The 25811-nt window shown below is 38.1% G+C and overlaps 1 protein-coding gene and 1 long non-coding RNA gene across 20 annotated transcripts in view; one reads left to right on the top strand and one right to left on the bottom strand.

The window, feature by feature from the left end:
- The window catches only part of MBNL1 (muscleblind like splicing regulator 1), a 202611-nt gene that overhangs the window by 156731 nt on the left and 20069 nt on the right, over nt 1-25811 (bottom strand). For 11 of the 19 annotated variants that reach the window (XR_013446880.1, XR_013446873.1, XM_078070187.1 and 8 more), the window contains exon 1: nt 23463-23600. The exons of 2 other annotated variants lie outside the window; for them this stretch is intronic. The gene's annotated coding sequence lies outside the window, so the exon portion shown is untranslated. Of the gene's footprint in view, nt 1-22754; nt 22855-23462; nt 23603-25811 lie in introns of those variants that run through there. 6 more of the 19 variants (XM_078070185.1, XM_078070192.1, XM_078070176.1 and 3 more) reach the window with 4 other exon arrangements.
- LOC144381562 (uncharacterized) lies at nt 22966-24449 on the top strand. Its single transcript, XR_013446919.1, has 2 exons — nt 22966-23103; nt 23483-24449. It is a non-coding gene; the product is annotated as an uncharacterized LOC144381562 (long non-coding RNA).

Raw genomic sequence — 25811 nt, forward strand, 5'->3', positions numbered from 1 at the left:
CCGACAACTCATATTTTCACTTCAGTGTAGCTTAAGTATACTTTGGAGAAGGTTCCACATAACTCACATACTCACTTAGGTCTGAGATGTGCACAACAACAAATTATGCTCATATTATTGCAAGTGCGATATAATAACTCAGAGCTTCAGATTGAATTTTGCAGAAGCCTAGATTTAAAGGCCGGTCCACACTTTTTTTTTTTTTTTTAAAGATTTTATTTATTTATTTGACAGAAAGAGAGATAGCGAGAGCAGGAACACAAGCAGGGGGAGTGGGAGAGGGAGAAATAGGCTTCCTGCCGGGCAGGGAGCCTGATGTGGGACTCGATCCCAGGACCCTGGGATCATGACCTGAGCCGAAGGCAGACGCTTAACGACTGAGCCACCCAGGCGCCCCTGGTCCACACTTCTTTAAAAGAGACAAGGAATAGGGAGGCATATTTAGTTCATGCCTATCTCAGTATTTCTTATAAGGCTTAACATACAAAATTTTTTTTTGTTTAAATATAGTTGACACACAATGTTACATTTGTTTCAAATACACAACACAGTGATTTGACAAGTTTATATGTTACGCTATGCTCACCAAAATGTACCTACCATCTGTCACCATACACTGCTATTATAATATCACTGATTATATTCCCTATGCTGTGCCTTTTATTCCCATGAATTATTCATTTCTTAACTGGAAACCTGTATTTCCCACTCCCATTTACTCATTTTGCCTATCCTCTTGCCCCCTCCCCTCTAGCAACCATTAATTTGTTCTCTGTATTTATAGGTCTGATTCTGCTTTTTGTTTGTTTATTCATTTGTTTTTTTAGATTCCACATATGAGTGAAATCATATCTCAGTCTAACCTCCCTCTAGGTCTATCCATGTTGCTGCAAATGGATCCTTTTTTATGGCTGCGTAATATTCCTGTGGGGGTGTGGAAGGGTGTGTGCAGGTAAATATACCAACTTTTCATAAAAAAGAGAAACACACTGAAATCTACAAGTCAGAAAACATAATATTAGCTGGAAAGATAATTTGTCTCCATGGGATACCTGCCTTTTTTAGCTACATGTACATTGTTTACCACACCTTTGTGTTGCTCTATGTCCTTGAATTTCTAACATATTTAAAAAGTGAAAGCTCATTATAAATGCATCAAACAATGCAGATGAGTCACTGGTTCACAGGAACTCTTTTGCAGACATACATGAAAATGTCATGTCTTCACAGAACTCACATTCAGAAAGAGATGTCAAATAAAATAAAAACGTATCAAGTGGTGCAATTAGGACTATGAGAATAAAGGATTCTCATATTAGAATTGTAAAGGCTCAGGAGCAAATTAAAATTTGAACCAAATACTGTTATTTAAATTTTAAGCCTCTTTTCTCCCTCCAGACCTAGACTTCCACCCTTCCAGTGACTACAATAATCTAAATTATTTCAAAGTCAATTAACAATTTGCACTCTTAAATATGATTCTGATTTTTTGGTGTACTGAGAAGTATGGTATAAATTATAAGGCTATTCTCTGTATAGAGATAGAAACTACTAAATAGGGGCGCCTGGGTGGCTCAGTCATTAAGCGTCTGCCTTAGGCTGAGGTCATGATCCCAGGGTCCTGGGATCGAGCCCTGCATCGGGCTCCCTGCTCCGCCGGAAGCTTGCTTCTCCCTCTCCCACTCCCCCTGCTTGTGTTCCCTCTCTCGCTGTCTCTCTCTCTCTCTGTCAAATAAATAAGTAAAATCTTTAAAAAAAAAAAAAGAAACTACTAAATAATGGAAGAGATAGTAAAGTATAAATTAAAATAGTGAACAAAAATCTCTAGCAAGTAATTTACATGAACTACATACATCAAGTCCCATCCTTTCTTTCTTCCTTTCATTGGTTTTAGACATCACTAAATAAATGCACTTTCAATTGTAATAAATTTAAACCATACAGAAGGGTTTTAATAAAATCCAGGTGAAACCCCCCCTCCGCTCCACCACCAAATCAGACCCCCTATCATCCCAAAGGTGACCACTATTATTAGTATGGTATATACAGTCTTTATCTATGCATTCACATACACATAAACACATCTACACATACACACTCATACAGTTTATCATTCTTACAGAAATGAGGGCAACATACTAATAAGCATATTGTTCTGAGGCCTGCTTTCTAGGATATAGGATAATGACCTTTCCTTGTCAATACACATAGGTCAATGTAAATACTTTTTAACAACTATGTATTATTCCACTCTATGTCCATTTTTTTAATAGCAGCCACCTAAGTTAATGCTAATTTTTCACAAGCAACATTGCAATGTATGTATAAAACTATTCTTACATTTTGAGTGGTTTCAATAACATACTTACAACATAATGTATATGCATATATTAACTGTGAACACGCTTCCTACAAGAAAACGTTTACCAATATGTACTTCCACCAACAATGAACACTGCTTTTCTATATTGCTAAATCTAGTCCTTTAAAAGATACAATCCCTATATCTAGATGGTAAATTTCAAAAAAAAAAAAAGATTGTAAATTTCTATTGTGGGACTAGGCCAAAGTTATGATGGGTCTTTTCTCCTACAAGCAGAACTTAAAGCCTTGTCTTTGTATTTTGCAAAATATTTTCAACCGTTAGCCCTCAGATGGCAGCTAATCAATGGAAACATTTGTAAAATCAGTGTTTCAACTCCCATTATTTCAAAATAAACCATTTCACTGTAAAACAATTATAATGTTTATATTTATGTATGTGTGTGTGTATATATATATGTATAATTTGCTAAAGAACAAGGACTGGGAGTCCAAACGAATGTCTGGGTTGAGAGAGTATCAAAACGGACAATATATAGCTTACTATTCTTTTCTTACTAATAAAAACAAAATGTGTAGTTAACAGAGTCTGCAGGGCACGTTATATTTGGAAAATCACTGACAGCACACTGTCATATGATAAAGGGAATGCTTTTTTTACACATTATTTCTACAAATGTCAGAAAATATCCTGCTCCCCCCTCTCCGTTTTTAGACATGAATTGACTAAAGGAAATGGTTTCTGACAACTGCTATAAATAATGCAAGGCATTATCAAACTAGCTAAGGCACAATAGAACTGTGGTGAACTCATGTAGGCCTACACACATTTTCTCATGTGGTAATTTCCCCTTAGGCTGGGAGTCCTCATGTAGTCATTTCTGACCCTGGAGTAGAGTACTTCCCTGAAGCACCTTCCCCATCCAATTAAAATGACCACGGTATTCTTGTAGGATTTTGGCAATAGACATATGTCCTGTTAGAAAATAAAACATTCTTCCCTCACTCTGCCTTCCTCAAACTCTTCCCCAGTTATTGAGTAACAGCTCACAGAATAAAGAGGTACCCATATATAAGTTGGTTCGTTGGCAAAACGTGGGCATGTTCAATGCTTTCATTCTTTTTCACAATGCGATTTTACCATGTTGTCAAGTGTAAATAATGTCTTGCTTCTCACGGGAGATCAAAAATTTTATTGTTAGGATTCTGTACTTTCCAAAAGAGTATACATACTGAACACGCTATGAACAAACTAATATGGCAGCTGAGGTTTGGTTCCTTTGCTAAACAGAAAAAGAACACCCCTTTCTTAGTTGTTTCAATTACCCATAAGGTTCTGTGCATTCCAAAAAAGCTGTCACACATGTGGAAATCCAAAGAGCTGACTACACCCTTCTAATGAGACAGTGATTAAGGTTCTGTGTGTTTCTGTTGGCATCATATACACTTAAAAAGCAATGACCAGCTTTCCACGGCAAATCACAATGCACGGATAGTTGCAAATAAAATCAAACAACTGCCAACAGTTTATTAACAGCAACACTTTTTGTTCTGGGATACTGATGCTCTAGAAAGAGTCTTGGACTATCTGAATTAGTCACCTGGGGATGACTGTTAAAATATATATATTCCTGAGCCCTACATCTTAGACTAGCTGAGGATAAAGACCAGGAGTCTACATTTTAACTGAACTACTCCAGGTTATTCTTAATCTCATTAAATTTTGGCAATTATGAATATTACTTCCACCAAAGATTGTTTATTATGTATCTACCCAATAATTTCCTAAAAACAAAGAATATCTGTCCTGAAAAGTTGGATTGTTTGAGATTTGGTAACAAGCTTTTTTATTATATTCTATGAACTACTTTAGAAACTTAACCCACCTGCAAAATGTTATGTAAAATTCTGTTATATTCGCCTTTTTTTTTTTTTTAAAGATTTTATTTATTTGACAGAGAGAGACACAGTGAGAGAGGGAACACAAGCAGGGGGAGTGGGAGAAGGAGAAGCAGGCTTCCTGCAGAGCAGGGAGTCCGATGCGGGACTCGATCCCAGGACCCTGGGATCATGACCTGAGCCGAAGGCAGACGCTTAACGACTGAGCCACCCAGGCGCCCCTGTTATATTCGCTTTTTAAAGTATTATTTTTTATCAGGCACCATACATGTTCCTCCCCATCATTCCTAAGATACTACTCACCATAGCATACTACTCATCCTGTCTCAAACCACTTATATGCTAATCCTGTTCATAGTCACTCCAAGTTAGCATGCAAAAGCTACTTAACTTACAAAAAAAATCTCCCCAGTATATCTGAATGAATACACTGGATAAATTTAAAGAGCAATCATATAGCACTCTTAAAACTTCATATCATTCTATCATTTAAATGTCAAATAAACCAGTACATATAAACACACACACACACACTAAATTCTTTAAAGACAGTGATAGATTCTTTACTTCTTACTAATAATGAGAATAATTTATAATAGTAAAGTTATTTTGTAAAAAGATGAAAAAACAATTAAGCACCTATTCAATCACCACAATATAAGATCAACTGTTAATAGTATAGATAAATGTTAAGTAAGAATTAATTTATGAATGGGTGTGTAGGTATCTATGTATGTTTGTATGTGTGTCTGTGTGTGTGTGTCCAAAGAATAAGGAAAAACTTTTATGAGGGAATTAGTCAAATCATGTTCTTCGTATATAACAAAAAACTAGCTCTTTATTTTTTTAATTTATTTAAAATCAATTAACGTATAGTGTATTATTAGTTTCAGAGGTAGAGTTCAGTGAGTCATCAGTCTTATATAACACCCAGTGCTCATTATTTCACGTGCCCCCCTTAATGTCCGTCACCCCATCCCTTCACCCCTCTCCCCTCCAGCAACCCTCAGTTTGTTTCCTATAATGAAGAGTCTCTTCTGGTTTGTCTCCCTCTCTGATTTCATCTTGTTTTATTTTTCCCTCCCTTCCCCTATGAGCCTCTGTTTTGTTTCTTAAATTCCACATATGAGTGAAATCATATGCTAATTGTCTTTCTCTGATAGACTTATTTCCTAGCTCTTCATTTAAATTGGAAGTAAAAAACTCTGTGTTAAAGTTAATGGGGGGAAAAGAAATTAATCTTCTTGCAATGAGAACCACTTTATTATGGATAAAACTACAAGCTATGTTCACTACTTTATTAAGTAATATACCCTTGAAGAGATGAACTTTTGAGAAGTTGGCTTATGCTACATTTCTTTTTTGTGTTTATATATAAAATCTGCAAGTTGTTCATCTGATTCTTTAATAGCAAGTTTCTACCGGAGGAGCTAAGTAGAAAAATTTACTTTTCCTCCCAGAATTCATACATTCTATGATTGTACAACACAGCAAATAATATTTTATATATTGGCATATACATTTATTTTTATCTGATTTTTGCCATTTGATCCTCACAATTCTAAGAGATGGTTATATTATCTTGCCCATTTGTGAACAAATAAATGGAGGCTTGTATGATTTGACTAACTCACCAAAGTCCCCTAAGCTAATTAAATGGAAGAATCAGGATCCCAGATCAGGTCTTCTGATTCCAGGTTTAACATTTCATTCACAACACCTGCTGGCAATTTAACACCAAGCTTTACGGAAATGACAACGACTGTAAATACAACAGGAACAGAGAGATTGGGGCTGGAGTGGGATATGGTACAGCGGCCACAATTGTATCACCTGGGGTTTGTGCTGAGATTTAAGTGGAAGAGAAAGGCTCGCATATAGATTCTGAAGTAGATCAGATGGTCCCTTATAGAGTTGAGAGATGGATGCTATTGTCCTTGTATGTCCATGGGGTATGCACTAGACACTAATAATGTACACTTAGGGATGTGAAAATTATACACCACGTCTATCAGCTTCCTAAGACTGTTAATCAATTTTAATCTAGTAATTAATACACTACAGAATTGTAAATATTCAGTAACTGATTTAAAGATTAATTGTTGAGGAAGAGGTCTTTCAGCATGATTTTATTTTTATTTGTCTGCCCTCTGAGCAAGAAGAGCCTACATTTTCTTCAGAGCTTTCATTACAAGAGCTTAAAATGTATCAGCAGTATAGTTTCCCTATACGTAAAATGAAGTACTGCTCTAAAAGTATAAAACTGAATATGTGCTAAGCAAGTCTGCATATAGTAAGGCTGATCTATATCAACTACTAAAACAGTGTTTGAAAAGCAGTGAAGGGGATAGAGTAACTGTCTAAAACACTTCTAAGCCATGTAGAGTCAGATAGATCTTTTGGCAGCTGTTAAAACCATAGAAAAGGATACTAGAGAGCGAGCACTGAGGGTCTGAAATGGCATAAATGATATTTTTCTTTACATGTAACAAACCTGTTCTGTATTATATTATTTACCTTATGGCACAGAGAAATGGTAAATATTAAGTTGCTTTCTGATATGAAGGCACAGAGTCAAAACAATTAAAAAATTGCTCATTTATTTTTTTATTCATTTATTTTTAGTTCTCTTTTTTCCTTCTCTCCTGAAAAAAGAAATATTTTCCTAAAAGAAATCTAAATATATCCAACACATACAATAACCTTATTAAATGAATAAATATATTCATCAAAAATAAACAATACACAGATAAAATTATATCTATGTCTTGATTATACAAACAGTTTACTGACGGCCCTTTATATGTAACCTAGACACAGGGGGAGTACAGGGATCCAGCTGTGAAGAATTAACTGCTTAATAGGGAACATAAAACAAACACACAAATAACTGTACATAGAAAAAGAAAGTGAGAAGTACACAACAGAGATAACAATAAAGCCTGGTGAGTTAAAGGAGAGAGAAGTCAGGGGTGGTCTCATGACGGACAAGACATCTAGGATGGAAAGAAAGGAGGACGAGTCTCATTTGGCTAGAGACAAAAAAGGAATGGCAATCCAGATGGCAGGAATAGAGCGAGCAAAGACAGGGGTATGCAAGAGCACAGAACAAGAGCCCTGGGGGAACTGGTCCATATGGAACACCCACATGCAACAGGGCTGGCGGGAAATAAAGCTGCGTTTGGGGACTGGAACCAAATCAATTAGGGCCTTGAAGGCCAGGCTGAAGAATCTGGCCTTCACTTCTTACTTAATTGGAACTCATCCATTCCAAGATTTCACCCAAGGACAGTCAGAATATTTAACTAAACACCTGAAGGGCTAAGAATAAGACTGTACATGGGCTATGAAGAGATTCTATTTAGTAAACTCGGGATTTTTCTACTTCCTAAAGCTTTTGCTTTGGTTGCCAGAAAGCTGAGAAAGAAATTTAGCGCTCGATTTCATCTCAAGTACTTGTTTCATCTCTTTTCCTTCTAATTGATTTGTTATGTCTCTTTTTTACAGTCCTATTTTATGTGCACTTTACTGTTGTAAGCCGACTCACATCTTTTTTGATGGAGCATACATCATACATAAATAAAATGAAAGTAACGTTTGTCCTGGTACAAGGTAAGGCTGTAGATGCAATATTTAAAAGTTTCAGAAGAAAAAAGAGAAGTTAGAATTCACCATCAAGTAAAGTGTACTCCTCTAAAAATATTTCAATGAAAGGTGGTCACACTGGATCAGGATACCTCCGGTTACTGCAGTGGACAACTGCTCTAAAATCTACAACTGCTGGGTTCGGCAACCTATTGTTTTTTGTTTTTGGTTTTTTTTTTTGGCCTGGCTGTCCAGTTTGACCTTCCGTGTGAATCAGTGTTCCTACTAGATGCCAAAATGACCTTCTGAAACTTACAAAGCTTCCAAGGCTACAGATATTTTCAGCTGTATCAGCCCTGGCTGTCACAGCATTCTGCATGAGATTGAGTGGCAAACTGGAGCCTCCTGTGCCAGCCTGACCTTTTAAACTCACAATATTGCGATGCCACTCAAAATTGAGTTTTCTCTTTCTGCATTACTTTGTGATGCCATTTCTCTTGCATAATTGTAGAAGAGTATTCTAAGCAAACGGTGGTACTTTTCTTTACATGAAAATAAAATACTTCCCTTATACATAGGAAACCTAACATGGATAGGGGTTTCATTTATTTATTTTATTTCAAATAAATATTTATTGACATCTATAAATAATGTTTTAATCACTTGTCAAGATTATTTAAATTTTGAGGCAGTAAGAACTATAATAATATGTCACTATTTCTGCAATGGCCAATATGAAATTTGAGAGATGTCTAAATTTTATAATTGCACTTTTGTAATTATATCTGCTTATGCTAACCATTATGTATTCAATGCCTAGCACAGTGCCTAGAATATAAAAGAACCCAAATTAATATTTAAGTGAATGTTGCAGAATCTGCACATTTGATTATACTTCATTTATCACAGAACTATTGGACTGAAATATAGTGCTTCGCTTTCTTGCCAAAAAATTAGTATATTAGCATGGAATATTCCTCTTAAAAAATATGCCTGAGAATTCTTGGTCATAAAGGGAAAATATTTTTCAAATCCATGAGTGTCAGGTCATTTGTAAACAAAAAACTCTTGCTGTATGAATTGGTTAGAGTTGAACACCCATGGAAGAAAAGAGCAATGGAGATCAACTCATTAAGACACAGAAGATTCTTAATAACAGTCTCTATCAACTGTTTGATCTCAAGCCTTAAAAACTATTGGAGTGATGGTGTATTCAAACTGATGCTTGTCTATCAGAATATCTTTCATTTTATTTCCACATAGGGTTTATATTTTCACAAATCCTACTTTGCCAGTGCAGAGAACCACAAAATGGTGTAAAATAAGTATTTCAGAGCAAATTCCTTAACATTAGTTGGTGAATGTATCCCTTAGCTTCATATAGTTATTCTATTCTATTTTTAACTGTAACTCATGTACTACTTCATAATCCTTTATGGAATATACCTGGATGGATGGGTGGATCAAGAGACATATACGCACACAAGACATACACCTGCACATGCTCTAATTACCCTGCTAGGGATGTGAGGGGAAAGTGAGAAAGTTTAATCAGAAATCTTCAAGTGAATGCCAGTTCTCAATAACATTTTTTTATTATTTTAATGTTGGCAACAGATTTCTATATTTTATTGATGAGAGAAATGAACTGAATTCTCTAATGCCTTCATTAATACAGCTGAATAAATTAGAAGCACATTTGCCATACTCTTTTTGGGCTCAAGACACTTCTTAAAATGTGCCACTTAAAGCCATCCAACTGAGCAATTGGCAGAGTGCTATGTCATTCAGAAGTGACATCAGAAACTTCACAGGTGGCAAAGATTTTGAGTCTAAAAGTAGATTTTGCTGATCTTAGTGAGCGCCAGGGCAGAGGGTATTAGGTGTGAGTAGAACTAATACTATGCAAACCACACAGGCATAGTAGACCATTTGATCAAGCTCTTCTTTCCAAGCCACGAAAATTCAAAGTCTACTTCATCATCTCTCCTGTTTTATGACCACAATGCTTGAAAACCCATCTCTCACATCTTCCCTTCTTCATTTAGTCTTTTTCAGAGCTAACTTGGATTAGGTCTCAAATCAACACTGCTGTCAGTATTTGTGTACTTAATTCATACCAGACTGATGGAAACAAACAGCAAAACCACTGGGTTAGGATCTCGGCACTCCCAGTACTGTGCTACGTGACCCCTGGGCAAATTAGCTGACCTTAACCTTGCCAAGCCTCCATTTTCTCACCTGTGAACTAGAGAGAGGGATGGCACCACATAAATCTCAAAGCACTGTATAAGAACCATATATGGTCACATATGGAAAAGAATAAGTGCCTACCAAGTAAGTTGCTATTTTTACAATTATTACGATTGCTAACAGGCTGGTCCTTTTGTGGTTTGGGTTGTTTTCATTATTTCACTAAAAATGGACCTTTTTCTTTAGGCTATAAACTTCAGAAAAGCAGAAGGTATATCCTTAATTTCTCTTGAAAATTTCAGTCAAAATCTTATTGTGAAGCTTTTTATGCAGTGGGCTTTAAAGAAGTGTTTAGGATTAAAAATGAATAATGGTAAGCAATAAAATAAAAATTCTGAGTCTTCTAACCGAGACTGCAGCTTAAATCCTGGAAATGAGGGACGAACACTTCCCAGCTGAATGGGGTCTTACAGAATACACACAGTTGCACTTTTACCATTTCAAAATTTGGAAGCTAGCCTACAAAATACAGCTTTATTTCCTGCTCACAAAGAAAAAGCTGGAGGAAAAAGAGCATAGTGTGCCTATCTAAAACCCTTTGTCATTAAAGTTAAATACAACACACCTTTCTCTTACAGATTTTTCTTTTCTGTTAACAAAAGTTTCAGGCTCTGAAACTTAGACTGTCAATTCAGAGTGATTTAATCTCCTCATTAAGGAGTTAGCACAAAAAAGCCTCGGATGAATTATGCGTCCCCACCTTTCTCCCACAGTGCTAACATCAGAAATAAAGTAATCTTTCCCGTCTAATCTAGGATGACACTACATTTGGGTCATGCTTATTTATCAAACACTTAAACAGTAAAATAAGCCGTTTAAATATGAAATCACATCATTAAAATAAATTGTGGGTTGGCTTTGTCTTTTCTCTAGTATACAGAGCATGTAAAGAGTTAATGTGTCTACTGGATGGTTTTAGGCAAATTCCACACTCTGCCCACAAGCAGCCTATTCTTGGCTCCTGTGCCCACTTTGTTTTGCCCGTACATTACTTGTGAATATTTCTATCACTACACTGGAAACTACTTTGAGAACAGGGCATATCTTACCTCTTTATCCTCTGAAGGACAGAGCATGACAGGTGGCACATGGACACCGCACTCAATAGACATTTGCTAAATAAGAGGGCTTTCCTTTGAGGCCAAAAGCAATGGCATAAGATTCTTCCATTTTCCTTCTCTAGACATTATATAATTTTATTTGGTATGTGTTCTAAATAGCTCTATGAAGAGAGGAATTTGTTAGCAAAGTGACATGTTTCCAACAGAACAAGTTGTCAATTAACAGTTTATCTCTTCAGATTGTAAGCTATGCCACACAGTAGCTGAGAACACAGACTGGTGTGTGAATATGATAGAACATGAAAGCATAAAATAACCACATGAGGAAGATAAATGAATTTAGCACGCATTCTGGAGTTACCCTGATCATTTCTTGGTGAAAATTTTATAGCATCACATTATTGCTGTGAAGTACATTATCTTCTGGAACTTCACAAAGCTTCCTCTGAGAGCCTCCCAAATGCAATGTTGTAACAGGTCACAGGAATGCAAGCCCTTCCCCTATCTGCTGAAGACAGGAGGCCTAGTGGGTTTGGTTTGGTTTGGTTTATAAATCTTAGAAAGAAAGGTTACAAGCATTTGTCAAACTCCATGCCAGCGTCGAAGCAAAAGGACAAAATTTTATTTGCCAGCCTTTAAAGTTGAATTTATACCTTCTCGACCTGTGTCAGTTGTGCTGTGGGTGAAGTTTTAAAGTCCCTGTATCTAACTATACCCGCCCATTCCCAGCAGAATCATAAAGGGGTAACAAAGAACACTGTTGTGAAGTAAGAAAAGACTGGGCTTCAGTTCAGTTTGGCTGCTCACCAGCTGTGTGACTTGAGGCAAGTAGGTTAACTTCTCTGAGTCTCTGTTTCCTCACCTCTACCAGGAGAGTGGGCTCCTGCCACAAAGGCATGTTCCCTAACTAACACCATTACGAGGTGCTTCTTTCATAAAAGAATGTAAGCTGGCAATGTTTCACAGAGAAGACACTCAAATATGGCAGCTAGCCTCATTACTCCCTCCCCTGTTCATACGTTTCCCTCCACATTCTGAACAGAGTGGCAAATTTCTCCTCCATACAGCTTGTCTTGACTATTCGGTCCACAGACTTCCTTCTTTGGATTTTCTTCTTTCTTTGAATTTCCTCCTTTGGTACTCAATTGTAGAGCACCAATACTCAATTGTAGGGGCGCCTGGGTGGTTCGGTCGGTTAAGCCTCCAACTTTTGATTTCAGCTCAGGTCATGATCTCAGGGTCATGAGACCGAGCCCAGAGGCTGCTTAAGATTCTCTCTCTCCCTCTTGCTCTGCCCCTCCCCCTCACCGCTCGCACATGCCTGCGCATGCGCTCTCTCGCTCTCTCTCTAAAAAAATAAAATAAAAATACTCAGTTGTACTATCCACCTTTCATGTCTTTCCCTCCAGGTCAATTATAGGCCAACGAAGAGAAACAACATAATTCTCCTTTGGATCCCCTCTCCTGACCTACTATGATCCCTTAACTCTAACAGGTGCTCAAAATATGCTTGTTAATTGGTTATTTAGCAGAACACAAAGGATGAATTGATTCCCCTGTATTGCCTTATGTTAACATAGTAAAATAACTTTTTACGTGAAAACACCTCAGCACTTCGCAAACTTTAATCCATTACTGAGAAACAGACACAATAATTTCTTCCTATATTAATTGCTCCCAAAACAATATTTACTTTTTAAAATTCACTCCTCAAAAATATATTTCTCTGAGTGACTTCCTACATGCAATTTTCAGTAAATGTGATCCCCCAGAAAGCATTATGCAGAATTATGCTTGAAGGATGTATTTTTTCAATAATCTCAAATGTTCTGGACATTTCAAATTACTTTTTGGAAAGGTCATGCAATACCTCAGAGAGACTCTACACCTGGGTCACAGATTTGCTTGTATTCCCTGTTGTTCACTTCTGCTATGCTCATCAGATCTCTTCAAGTCTTCTGGATGGGGTATTTAAAACCAAACACCTCATCTGAATGCCACTAAGTTGACAATGCGGCCTTCCCTGAAATGTCTGAGCAATGAAATTCAAATAATGGCTCAAAAATAATTTGGAGTAAATTTGTCTAGTTAATATTAGCCCAATGAATAGAGAAAGCAAAGAAGAATTTCTAATTTTAACACTATTTAATCTACTTACTTAAAAAATGAACACTTCTGAATATTACCTTAACAATACAACAAAACAGATCTTACCATATCTTTATAGCACAAGGCAAAAATCTGATAAGGAAAAAAGAAAATCTAATAATAGAAAAAGCCATGTCCTAAGTGTGACTCTGACATAATACTAAAAGGCATATAAACAAAAGGCGAAATAAAGCACTGTTAACATTATTTTCTCTAGCTCTATATAAACATGTTATAAAGACATAAACAGTGCAATATTTATTATTTTTCATGGATATAGACCATCTAAATGAATAATAAGTGGTAAATATTTATAAATAGAATCATTTTCTTGGAAACTGTCTTGATTTCATGGGAATTTTTCTATGCATGTTAAATACAACATAATCTATCACTGCTCTGACATCTTCTGCTTAAACTCTGTTAAGCCATTTACTTGTAAAAAGCATGTAAGGACCTTAAGCAAAAAGGCCCGTGAGTATTGCTACCAAGCTTTCTATTCCGTTTGAACTAGAACTATCCTCACGACACCAGGAAACTGTTAAGGTAACTGCTTATTTATTCCCATATGTACATCATTCTGTTTATAAGAGTGTCTGATTGTTAAGGGGTTTTATTTCCAGGGAAAAGACTTATCACAGTTATCCTGATACCTTCCCTAAAATAGCAAGGTCTGAGAAGCATAAATGTCAGTCACATTGAGCACATTGCAAACTCGCTTTATCATGTATCTATGCGCCCCCTGGTTTATCACAGAGGATAGGGGACACCGCTGTTCCCTTAATAAGGGAACCAGAACTGCCTGGCCAACACAGAAACATTTCTTAGCAAATAACAATATATCCCTAAAGAAGAAATTATGCTTATTTCAGAATTACCAATTTGGGATGAAGAATTTGGCAACCTTCTACAGTTCATCAGATCCTGTGCTTTCTTTAAAAGAGCTGGACACAGAAATGAAATGTTTTAAGAATTTAACATGCATCTTCTACTTAATTGAGTTATATATAGCTCCTGACAAAACACAATTTTAAGTGTTTTACTGATATTTTATTTTAAAGATTTTATTTATTTATTTGACAGAGAGAGACACAGCGAGAGAGGGAACACAAGCAGGGGGAGTGGGAGAGGGAGAAGCAGGCTTTCCGCAGAGCAGGGAGCCTGATGCCGGGCTCGATCCCAGGACCCTGGGATCATGACCTGAGCCGAAGGCAGACGCTTAACGACTGAGCCACCCAGGCGCCCCTCTTACTGATATTTTAAAATAGACTTCTTTATCCTTTTTTTAAGATTTTATTTATTTGAGAGAGAGCGAGTGAAAGCGAGAGAGAGAGAGAGAGAGAGAGAGAGAGAGCGAGAGAATGAGCAGGGGGAGGGGCAGAGGGAGAGGCAGACTCCCTGCTGAGCAGGAAGCCTGATGTGGGACGGGATCCCAGAACCTTGGGATCATGACCTAAGCCAAAGGCAGACGCTTAACCAACTGGGCCACCAAGGCACCCCATAGTTCTTTATCCTAAAAGAGCACGCAAGTAGCAATGTAATGAACAGAATTAACATTAAAGATTAAGTTTTTTACATGAGAAATTTTTGATGAGAAGTTTAAAAAATTACTGTATTTTTAAAATTATTTTTAATACTTCCCATTGTCTTTCATGTCCACATCTAATCAATTGCTACATCCTGTGGACCCTACACCTGTCACTTTCCCCCCAGCATATATGTCTTCCTTTTCATTCCCTGGCATTTCCCTCATCTCTTTCCTACAATCTCTACTTTATCCTGTATGTGTCGTATCCTTCCTCTATAAATTGTCACTAAAATACGGGCCTAACCAAATGTCTCATGTTCTCCACTGTGTATCAAACTTATACCACCTGCTCCTCAATGCTCCCCAAAGTGCAGTACCAATCTCCTCTCCCACCTGATTCCTTCCTTCTTCCTACCTTATATGCTGGCCACCTACCCCCATGGCTTTTCTCTCTATCCTCTTACTTTCTAAATGCTGTAGAAGTGTGACTCTGCTAAGAGTATTACAAATGTTTATGGTCCCGATCTCCTCTATGCGCCTAACACAAGCATTTTTTTTAATCTGTTTTTATTCTTTTATGTACAAGCATGGGTTCTAGAACTGGACTACCCTGGTTCAACTCCATCTTGTGCTACTTCTTAGTTAAGTTAATTTTGGACAATTACCTTATCAGTGCCTCAGTTTTCCCATCTGTGAAGCTGATATACTAATAGTACTCATCTCACAGGGTTGTTCTGGGGAATCCATGAATTAATTCATAACCCCTACCCTAGCATATTAAAAACAGTCCAAAATGTTAGTAATCATCATTATAGTTCTTGTCCTCATTACTATTCTTTATATATCATTGGAGGCAAGACAAAAAATTGCTTAAAAACATGGACATTTGAATAAAGGCAAAAAACAAGCCTCATAATTCTACAAATGACAAAGAGATTTCTAGTCATGCTACTTAATCTTGAAGATAAAGGTCATAGGGCCCATTTCACAGCTGTTAAAAAAAAGATTAAATGAGATATTTTTATAAAGAAATATATAGCAAGTCGAACTTCTGTTATTTTTTTAAGATTTATTTAGTTGAGGAAGAGAGAGAGAGAGAATATGAGCAGGAGGGGCAGAGGGAGAGGGAGAGAGAATATCAAGCAGACTCTGCACTGAGCACAGAGCCCAACTCCGGGGCTCAATCCCAGAACCCTGAGATCATGACCTAAGCCAAAAACTAAGAGTTAGATGCTTAACCAACTGTGCCACCCAGGTGCCCCTAGAATTTCTATTATTAATAACTACTTATGTTTATCATTTCACAGATACAGAACTTAGGGATTAGAAAGAGTAAATAGTTTTCCCCAGGCCACATACCTAGTCAGATCTGGTCTGATAAAGTCTACACATTGTGAAGCTTGTCTGTGCCAACCCCCAGCAAAGTCTTTCCTTTCAAGATACAGACAAAAATGCAATAAATATATACAGATACAATAATTTTAAACTGATAATAATAAAACTGATATCACCTCTTACATTTGCTGAGTATTCCACTTTTCAAAAATTACCCCTCACTGAGGTCTGTCTTTGTTGTTCTACTTACACTGCAGCAAACACTGGACTTTCAAAACAAATTTAGAAACTATTTAAAGGAAATGATGTGTCTTTTCATAACACAGCTTTTTTGAAACTAAAACTTAGTAAATACAAATATCAATGAGGGGGCTTTTGGCTTGGGAATACTGAGTTGCAAGTCCAGCGAATGACTCAGAGCTTTTCCCACCAACTTTTCTGCCCCGGCCAGCCCTATGCCTTCCTTTCTTTCGGTCACCTAACTTGACTATCACCACCCGGGCCCAGACTATCTTTCGGGTAGGATAAGAGCTATCCATCCACATGGAGTGTTAAAAGGTCATTGTAAAGGTAATTCTTTTCTTGTAATCAGAGAAGATAGAAACAAGTAAAATGTGAATGTGTCATTACTACTATCCTCAACAATGCTGGTAAACAGATTGCTAGATATAGGAGTACAGATTTTGGATGCAATAAGCTCTGAATGGTCTGTAAGTTCTAATACTAAATCAAGTTCAGAAAATGTCTTTAATGATGTTCTAAATAAGAACTGCAAACTGCCTTATTTTGGCATCCCTGCTATTTAACATGCTTATGATGTGTTTTGACTATTAAACTGTAAAGTCTCACTGTTTATATTTCCTCACACTCCCACTGCATATATTATTGTTACCATACTTTCTGGCATCTTCTGGAAGAGTCTATTCAGTCACAATCACTGTAGACAGATGTTAGCAGGGTAGGAACATAAATACAAAAAGTATAGACAATGTTGCTAAGTCTTCCACCAACTACATGTACTTAAAATAGTTATTATTTTTGAAAACCCACAAAAGTGTATTCACAACTGGGACACTTCTACCTGTGTCTGTACCTTCTGTTCTCATTTCTCCACTTTTCTTTTACTCAGTGTCATGTTAAATTTGATAGTCTGGCTGTTTCTGATTAAAATCTCCTGCTAATATATACTTCTCCATTGCTGTTCATTATGTATTATATGTTTCTTTTCCCAAAATGAAATCACTGTTTTTTAAATATATTTTAGTATTATTTCCACTGCTTAACATTAATATATAGATTTTTAGCAAACAACGTCATTGTAATTGTCAGTTTACTTTCAATCTAGTCTTTGGCAAATTCCCTATGCTCACTGTTCAACTTCCTTACCCACTCGGGTCTTCTGACACATCTGTAACTATCTGGTGACTTCAAAAGGTGATACATTATGGTATTCAACAGTAAAACTGAGGGCAAAAACTATCGATATTCTAGTACAGGACATGTGGAAATCTATATCTTTCTACTAGAGAAATGAACTAAAGAAATGAAATTGAACACATACAAAAATCCTGTCCCTGGATGTTAAATATAAATGTATGAAAAATATGGAAATATCACTGAATAGATATAATTAATGCTGGCTTAACAGAATACTATTTTTGCACGGTTGAAAAATAAAGAATAGCTTTTGTTTTCCATTATTTATGCATTAAGACTGTTCCCTTTATTACATGTATTGGTCAGAAACTTATCTTTCTTTATCTGTACTTCCAAACCATGTTACCAAGCCACTGTTTATGAAATACCACTTTCTACTTTACAGTTATTTTCAAAACTCTCACTTCTGCTACCAGACTACCACTTCTTTGAAGACCAGGTATATTTTGATTAAGTTTGGTAGATTTCACTGAGCCTAGCTTGCTATTTTTGCTCTAGTATGTATACACTTAAAAATAACATTACAAAATAGAATATCTCAAATCAGCAATGTAATGTTTATTTCATATGATTAAACTTGTTCCCATGATCTTCGGGTCTTGTTAGCTCTTTAAAACAAGTTCATTCTTAGTTAATACCTCCCAAACTGTTTTAAAATTGAGAATATAAAGAAAACCCAGTTTTAAACATAAGTTTTGGGGCACCTGGGTGGCTCAGTTGTTAAGTGTCTGCCTTCGGCTCAGGTCATGATCCCAGGGTCCTGGGATCGAGCCCCGCATTGGGCTCCCTGTTCAGCAGGAAGTCTGCTTCCCCGTCTCCTATTCCCCCTGCTTGTGTTCCTTCTCTCACTGTCTCTCTCTCTATCAAATAAATAAAATCTTTAAAAAACAAAAAACAAAAAAAAACAACCATAAGTTTCTCTTAAAAATCCTTTGGAGGAAGAAATATCAGCTAGAGAAGGACTGGAACGGACTTGATATCTGCATAGACATCAGCCTTTAGATTATGATATTTAGCACAATTCTTTTTAATAATATGGCATTATTTAACATCCAGATTATCTGAATAAATTAGCATTGTCTTGGGAACACTCAGCCTTCACACAAACACTTACATAAAAATTTTGTCCACATTTCATGGGAGTATTACCCTTATCAAGTCTTATTCACCTCTTTGGGTATATAGACGATATAATTCTCAATTTCTTAAAACAATGTCCAAAGAGACGACAGTTTTTCCTTGGGAGCATATACACTACTGGAAGCATAAGTTATCTCAGAAACATCTTCACCTTTCTAAAAAAGAGTTGATCTCAGTGGAAAAGGAATTCTTCACTCTATCCAATACGGCTGTATATCATCACGAGATTAATATATCTTGAACTGTTTTAACAAAGGATAATCACAGAAACCTGAGTAGGATCTCAAAAACAGTGGGGAAAGTGCCAAATACGTAATGTCTAATACTGTAACATAAATGCTTTAAAGATTCTTCATTTTTATGGATGTCACAGACACATGTGTTAAGACGCCTCCTGGAAAATGTGAATAATTATCTGTAAGAGATGTACCAGGGTCATTAAAACCTAATAATAATAACACGTAAAACACTGTAACCATGTATTTGTGAAGTGTTTTTTCAAGGATATAGCTGAAATGTTTACATAAATATATATCTTTATAATATGAAAAACACTACATAAAAATCAATTTCCCTATCTCATCTAAAAATATAAAATATGTCTAGAGACACTTAATGCCATATGTCAATAGCTCTTCTTGAATTCTCTGCTTTGCAATCAATAGTTCTCTAACCATTAGCGAATACGCTCCATGACTCATCAGAAATTATACACGAAGTTAATGGCGATCAGTGCTCCCCCTCACACTCCATACATGCATGGACACTAATGGCGGTTACGCCTCATACAGCGGGAGACAGATTCAAGATGGCACCTAGCCAGGAGGTCACTCTTCCAAGCTCCTCTATAAAACCTGCCCTCCCCCCAAAAAAGAACCCACTATATCCACCCTGTCCTATATCCTTAGCAGCCTTCAAGGAAGTAAAAGTAAGCATGCTTTATATGGGTAGAAAAGAACTGCATTTTTTCAGCGTAACACTCACTGTGTATGGCAAAATGTACTTTGGTTATGAAAATATCTGAGGGGAATGTTTCCAGGACCCATGCCATTGTGCTTTGTTTGCTAGTCAGATGCTTTCTCAAGAATGTGTTCAAATTATAAAGACAATTATCTCCGTGTATAGAAATCTTTCAAAAACCATACTACCACAAAAACCTATTTTTACCTTTCTTAACATTCAAAACAAGGCCTCATAGCCTACAAGTGAAAATCTCATTCTTGTGAATTTATTAATCTTTGATTAACATGTGGTCAGGAGTTTGTTTGGATTTACTTGATGTTTCTATTTTCTAAGGAAGGAAAGTCATAGGAAAGGAAAATACATATTAAGCATTTGAGGATAATTGCTATTTACCAAAAACTGTATTTTAAAATAAATTTTAGTGACTCGTTTATGTTTGGAAACTTCAGGACAATGATAACTATAGTGTCTCTAAAATGTTCCTAAGTAGCAATCATACTCTATTCTGGCCTTTGAGAGGTGTTAAAACTCATCCCCTAATTATAAGCCTTTTCTCTCTTATTACTACCTCACCATTAAATCTCTAAACTAAATAGTAGTTTTGAGGAAATAAAAATAGATGTTAGGTAGTGTGTTTTCTCAAATTTTGGTTACAATGGATAAGAAAGACAAGGTACTTCTATGTATAACTTCTTTAGCTTGTAAAAATAAAAGTCAATTTTATCATATTTTAACCAGCAAACTCTTTCAGCTTTCTCTTAGAATGCTGCTTCCCTGCTTTATTCTAGAACAGCACTACCCAATGGAAATACAATACAAGCCACATTGGTCATTTTAGGTGTTCTAGTAGTCATATTTTTAAAAAGGGAAAAGAAGCAGGTGAAATTAATCTAACAGTATAGTCTACTGAAACCAATATATCCAAAATATTAGCATTGCAACATATAATCCATATAAAAATATTAATCAGATGTTTTACATTCTTCCCTTCCTACAAAGTTTTCCAAATCTAGAATGTATTTTATACTTAAGTAGTCACATTTCAAATGCTCAACAGCCCCATGTGGCTAGTGGCTTCTGCGCTGGACGGCACATTCTAGATTTTCAAAAACATGAAGCTTTTTGGCCTAAAAGGCCACCACTTCAAAATCTTCCTATGTAACATCCTGTATAATCAGTATTGCCGCTGGGATTTTATATTAAGACAAACATTTAAGTGAATACATTTCACTTTCTTCCTCCACTTCCTCCACCCCAGTGACCTATTCTCTTCAGCTTCTTCTAAGTGAGATCTGGGATGTTCTCTAACCTGTGCATCCTCCTCACCAAGCAGAAAACCAGAAGGTGCAGCAAGGCTATTCTCTCTCAGTTTCCATAAATAGATATATCAAATACAGGCCTAATGAACCGCAACAGTGATAAATGCAAGGGCGATTTTTTTTGCTTACGATGAAAATAAGAAATTTTATATGATAAAGTAACACACCCTTACTCAATGAGAAAATGATTTTACTCCCTGCCCCCACCGACCCCAGGAGAAACCTTGGGATATTCTTTTCTTGATCTAGAACAGAACCCAGTGCTTCATTTCATAGGAATTCTGTGCCCAGAGGAAGAACAGAATGTTGGAAACAAAATTTAATGAATTCAACTTGGAGTCTAAGTTTGTCTCAAATGTGGAAACGTAAACACAAGCAATAATATTTTAAACCATAAAACACTTTGGATTCTCCATTGGCATGGCTGCATAGAGTATCACACTTGATGTGTGTCTGCACACAAATTTGTTCTTAGTTACATGAGAAAAAATTAAACTAGGCCCATGTGAGCTTTTCTGAGTCTCTTAGTAATAATAAAACCCAATTATTATGTCTTAAGTGACACTGTAATTATAGACGGATGGATGAACAGGTTTTCTGGTGCTGACCCAACCTGTTCCCTAAAACACAAAAGGCAACTTTTGTAGTCCTCACTGAAGAAACCCCCCATTAAACAAATAAAACTAAAAACTAATGTCTACATTTTGAAAGAAGGCCTACAAAAAAAAAAAAAAAAAATTCACCCCCATGCAAATGGATGAAAATCAGAACACTGTAGGTTTCCTAAAAAACAGTTTTGAGCTGTAGTTGTCACCAACTTTAAGAAAGCAAAGATATAAGTGACCACAATGTGCTTTCTCAGGCTACAAAATAACTTTATTCGGTGTCTCTGGCTATAACTCTACATCTAAGACGTTCTAGTATTGAAACTAAATATTCTTAAGATGAATTCTACAGTCGTTGAACTTTCATTTTAACCTGCCTTAATGATAATAGTTTATCTCAACAGCACGACAAGGAGAAACACCAACGCTCTCAGGAACGCACACAGATAACATGGAGTGGATCACTTATGCTGGTATAGAATAGTTAGGTCCTAAATACCTCTGTGGATAAACAGACACCGTGTTCAAACCCAGGAGGGAGGAACATCGTGTCCACTGGTGTAGTATTTCAAAGCGCCTTGCAGAGGGCCTGCAAATCCAGAGGCATTAATTATGACTTCTCTCTCGGTTTATTAATTTGTTTAAGAAATTCCTCAGAGTACGACAGAGTTTACCATCCATTTGCTATCGCCCGCGCTGGTGGGCACACAAAGTAAAGACAGTGGCAATAACCTGTCTGGCAGCTTCTTACTCCGTCTTAATCCTAGGGAAGCACACTCCACGGAAATACACCACCAAATCCCAGCAGCCGTATATTCTCCCGGCCGGGGAGAGACTTAAGAACACAATTACTCTTCTAGCAACACCCCTGTAGTTGTAAAGTGCTGTGAGAGGGGCAAGCATAAGCTCCACCATATACCTGCTCGTGTTACAGGCTCTGGAATCAAAGTATTCTCACATGACACATTACTACCAATAACAGATTCCGGCTCCGTTTAAAAAAAAAAAAAAAAGTGCAGGGGTGGGGGGGCACATATTTGTCCTGCTTTTGTCTAAAAACCAGAACCCAAGTACTAACTACTTTCCATTCTTTTCAACCTTTCATGAAAGCAATTCAATCAACCAACTGCGGCTCCACCCAGAGAGCGTCTATACTTACTTTTCTTACAGTTTTTGAGTGACGCACTACAAAACGATGAAGAAAAAAAAGAGAGAGAGAGAGAGAGAGAGAGGAGCCCTCTCATGCAGGGCGTCTTCCGCCCTGTAAACTTGGCAAAAGGCAAACTGGACTGAAATACAGCACTCTCCATATAAGGAAGCCCAGCTAAACATGTCATGCGTAATTTATGGGTAGCAGGCAGAGAATTAACCTTTGCGTGCACATATTTGGCCCAGATGAAAACCGGGCTGGACGGCAGCCCCGGGGCCAGGGATGCGGGATCTCTTGGGAGAAACCGTGGCTCGCGTCTGATGGACTCGCATCTTCGCCTGACGAAGGTCATTAAGTTGTAAGTACACTTCCACGCACCTGTTTCTTTCATTTCCCCCCTCTTTCTCTCTCTCTCTCTCTTTCTCTCTCTGTCTAGGCTGCCAAACTGGAAGCTGGCTGCCCTCTGACAGTGTCCGCAGCGCCCGGGGAAGGGCTGCTCGGCGCTGGGCTGCAGCTGCAACCTCCCGCTCTCCCCCTAGCTCGAGTTGGTGTGCGATAGGAAACCATCCACCGTGGCGAGCCAGCCCCTGCCGCTACGAGACGCAGCCGGCCAAAGCCTCCTCTCACTTCCTCCTTCAGCCATGTACAGCCCCGAAAGAGTACAAACAATGCAGAGCAGCAGAGCAGCGCAAGGAAACTGTGAAAATGGAAACTTACCTCTCACATTTTTTTTTCAGAGGCAGCCCGACTGCCGACCGAGTGCCCAAGGCATTGTGGGAGTCATGATTCCAAGAGGCCCGCGATTTAAAATTGAACTTGTCAGTTCCCGGTCACGGGAGCATTGTGAGCGCCACAACTCATTCAGCTGCAGTGAAAAGACTGTTGCATGTCGCTGTGCAGCCTCTTATCGCCGAGGTCTGGTTTCCGCTGCTGCTGCGCGGCCCCTCCCCCGCCAGCCCAGCCCCACCAGGAAGCCCGGGGCGGACTCGTCGAGCTCCCGGACGCACGCGGCGGCGAAAAAACGCTCTCCAACTTTCCGCCGCCCTCCCGCCCTCGCCCGGGCCGCACTGGCGCCCCTCAACCGAACAAAGTCCGCAAGGGGTGGTCGTTGCCGCTCGCGGGTCGGCGCCGGGAGCACAAGGAAACCGGAGCCGGCGCTGGCGAGGTGCATCCCCGCAGCCAACCGGTGGTATCTTCCATCTTACACGTTCAACATTATAACAGCCGAGCTATAGTGCGAATGGGACGCACCCCTACTACTTTCTGCTCCTTCCGACCAGCCGGGCGGACACATAGGTTCGTTTTTTAAAGAGGCCGGCGGATGAGGCTTTTTGTAAGGAAGCCGGCAAGGTTAGGTTGAAGGTGAGAATCAGATGGGCAGAAAACGGCAGGGATCTGATGGGGCTGCCGCCTTAAAATGCACCACACCGTTTTTGAACCTGGATGGCTCACAGGCGGGAAAAACATCTGCAAGACTGCCAGTGTGTCTCTTTCTCAAGTAACAGGGTGTCCACAGTTTTGCAGTTCTTTAGTAAAACTGATTGTCACACAAGCACAAAAACTCCCACTGCAGCTTCCAGTCTAGCTTGTAAGTAATATTTGGAATGTAAAATCCCCTTTCTTCCCAACTCTGCATTACATGATTTATAGGAAGCAGAGACCCTTCTCTGAAAATAAAATACCATTTTCTGAAATACTGGAATATTCCAAGGCAACTAGGTCATATTATTGTTGGAGCAAAACAAACCACAGCCCCAAATCATAATTCATTGGGTGTTATAAGATGCAACTTGGCTTCACTTTGAATGGAAAGAATTCTGGACTAAAGTGATGTGATAATGTTTTGGAGATTTGGGGGCAGAATTTCCTTTGAATTTAAGGAATTTTGATAACTTGTTCAATAATGATTCTAATTTAAAACATTGGTTCCATGTTTTGGACACAATTTGGAATGAAATGGTGGATATGGTGCCATGTTCCTCCTACAACTTTGTTGTGTTAAAGAGGGTGGCGCCGGCTTAAGAAGGAAAAGGGAAAACATCGTGAAAGGTGCTAAAGTTCAGGAGTAAGAGGCATTAATAACAGACTTGAGTTCTGACCCTTGGCTAGATCCACAAAACAGTTAATATTGTGCACTGCTCCCTTCCATAACAAATAAATTAATTAATGGCCCTACTTCTCAGTGTTAATCATTGAAAAGTACCCAAGTGCACACACAGTCGAAGCAAACTAAAAAGGACACTGACACTTTCTCAGAGAACAGGAATGGGCGTTCTCTATCTGCCAATTAGTAGCTATGAGGAATGCCTTTTTCTTAATTCAGCATTCATTTCAACAACTACATCGAACGCCTGCTATGCCAGAGATACGAGAATGGGTAACACAGCCCCTACCCTAGAGGATAATACTCCTGCTAGGGGAAAGACAAATAAACCAATTAACTCTGCCTCAGGGATAAATGCTAAAATGGTGTTGGCAAGCCAAAGGGCGCCTGAGGAGGGTTAGGGAAGGCTTCCTGGAGGAGTTACTTTCAACAGGTGCCTTGAAAAGTGTATAGCAATTAACAAGATGGAAAGGGAGTTGAGTCTGGTCAAGTGGGAGAAAAGAGCATGGCAAATACAACGGACCTGCCAACTTTCCTGTTAGAAGTGAGGGAAGGATAAGTGTAGGGGAGTGGCAGGAGATGAGCTAAAAGTCGGTCTGTTTTAATCCAAGGAGCCTCAGCTTTAGTCTGAAAACCATGATGAACTGGAAGAGTTTACACAGCAAGGGGATAGGTAGAGTTTGGACTTGTATTTCAGAAAGATCCTGTGGCAGCAGCTTGAGGGTGAATGGGAGTGTGGGGTGGTGGCCCATAGAAGAAGGGTGAATGGGTGTGGACAGACTGGAAAAATGACTCATGCAGGGAATGAGGAAGGGAGGAACCTTGGGAAGCTCCCAAATCCCTGGCTTAGCCTACTGGATTGTTTGCTACTTGCCTTTTAATGTCTTCAATTTGCCTTTCATTCTCCATGACAACGGACCCTGACTTCTGAGCTGGGCCACCTATGCGTCTGCTAGCAGGTT

This window comes from Halichoerus grypus, chromosome 1, assembly GCF_964656455.1.
Source record: "Halichoerus grypus chromosome 1, mHalGry1.hap1.1, whole genome shotgun sequence".
NCBI lineage: Eukaryota > Metazoa > Chordata > Mammalia > Carnivora > Phocidae > Halichoerus > Halichoerus grypus.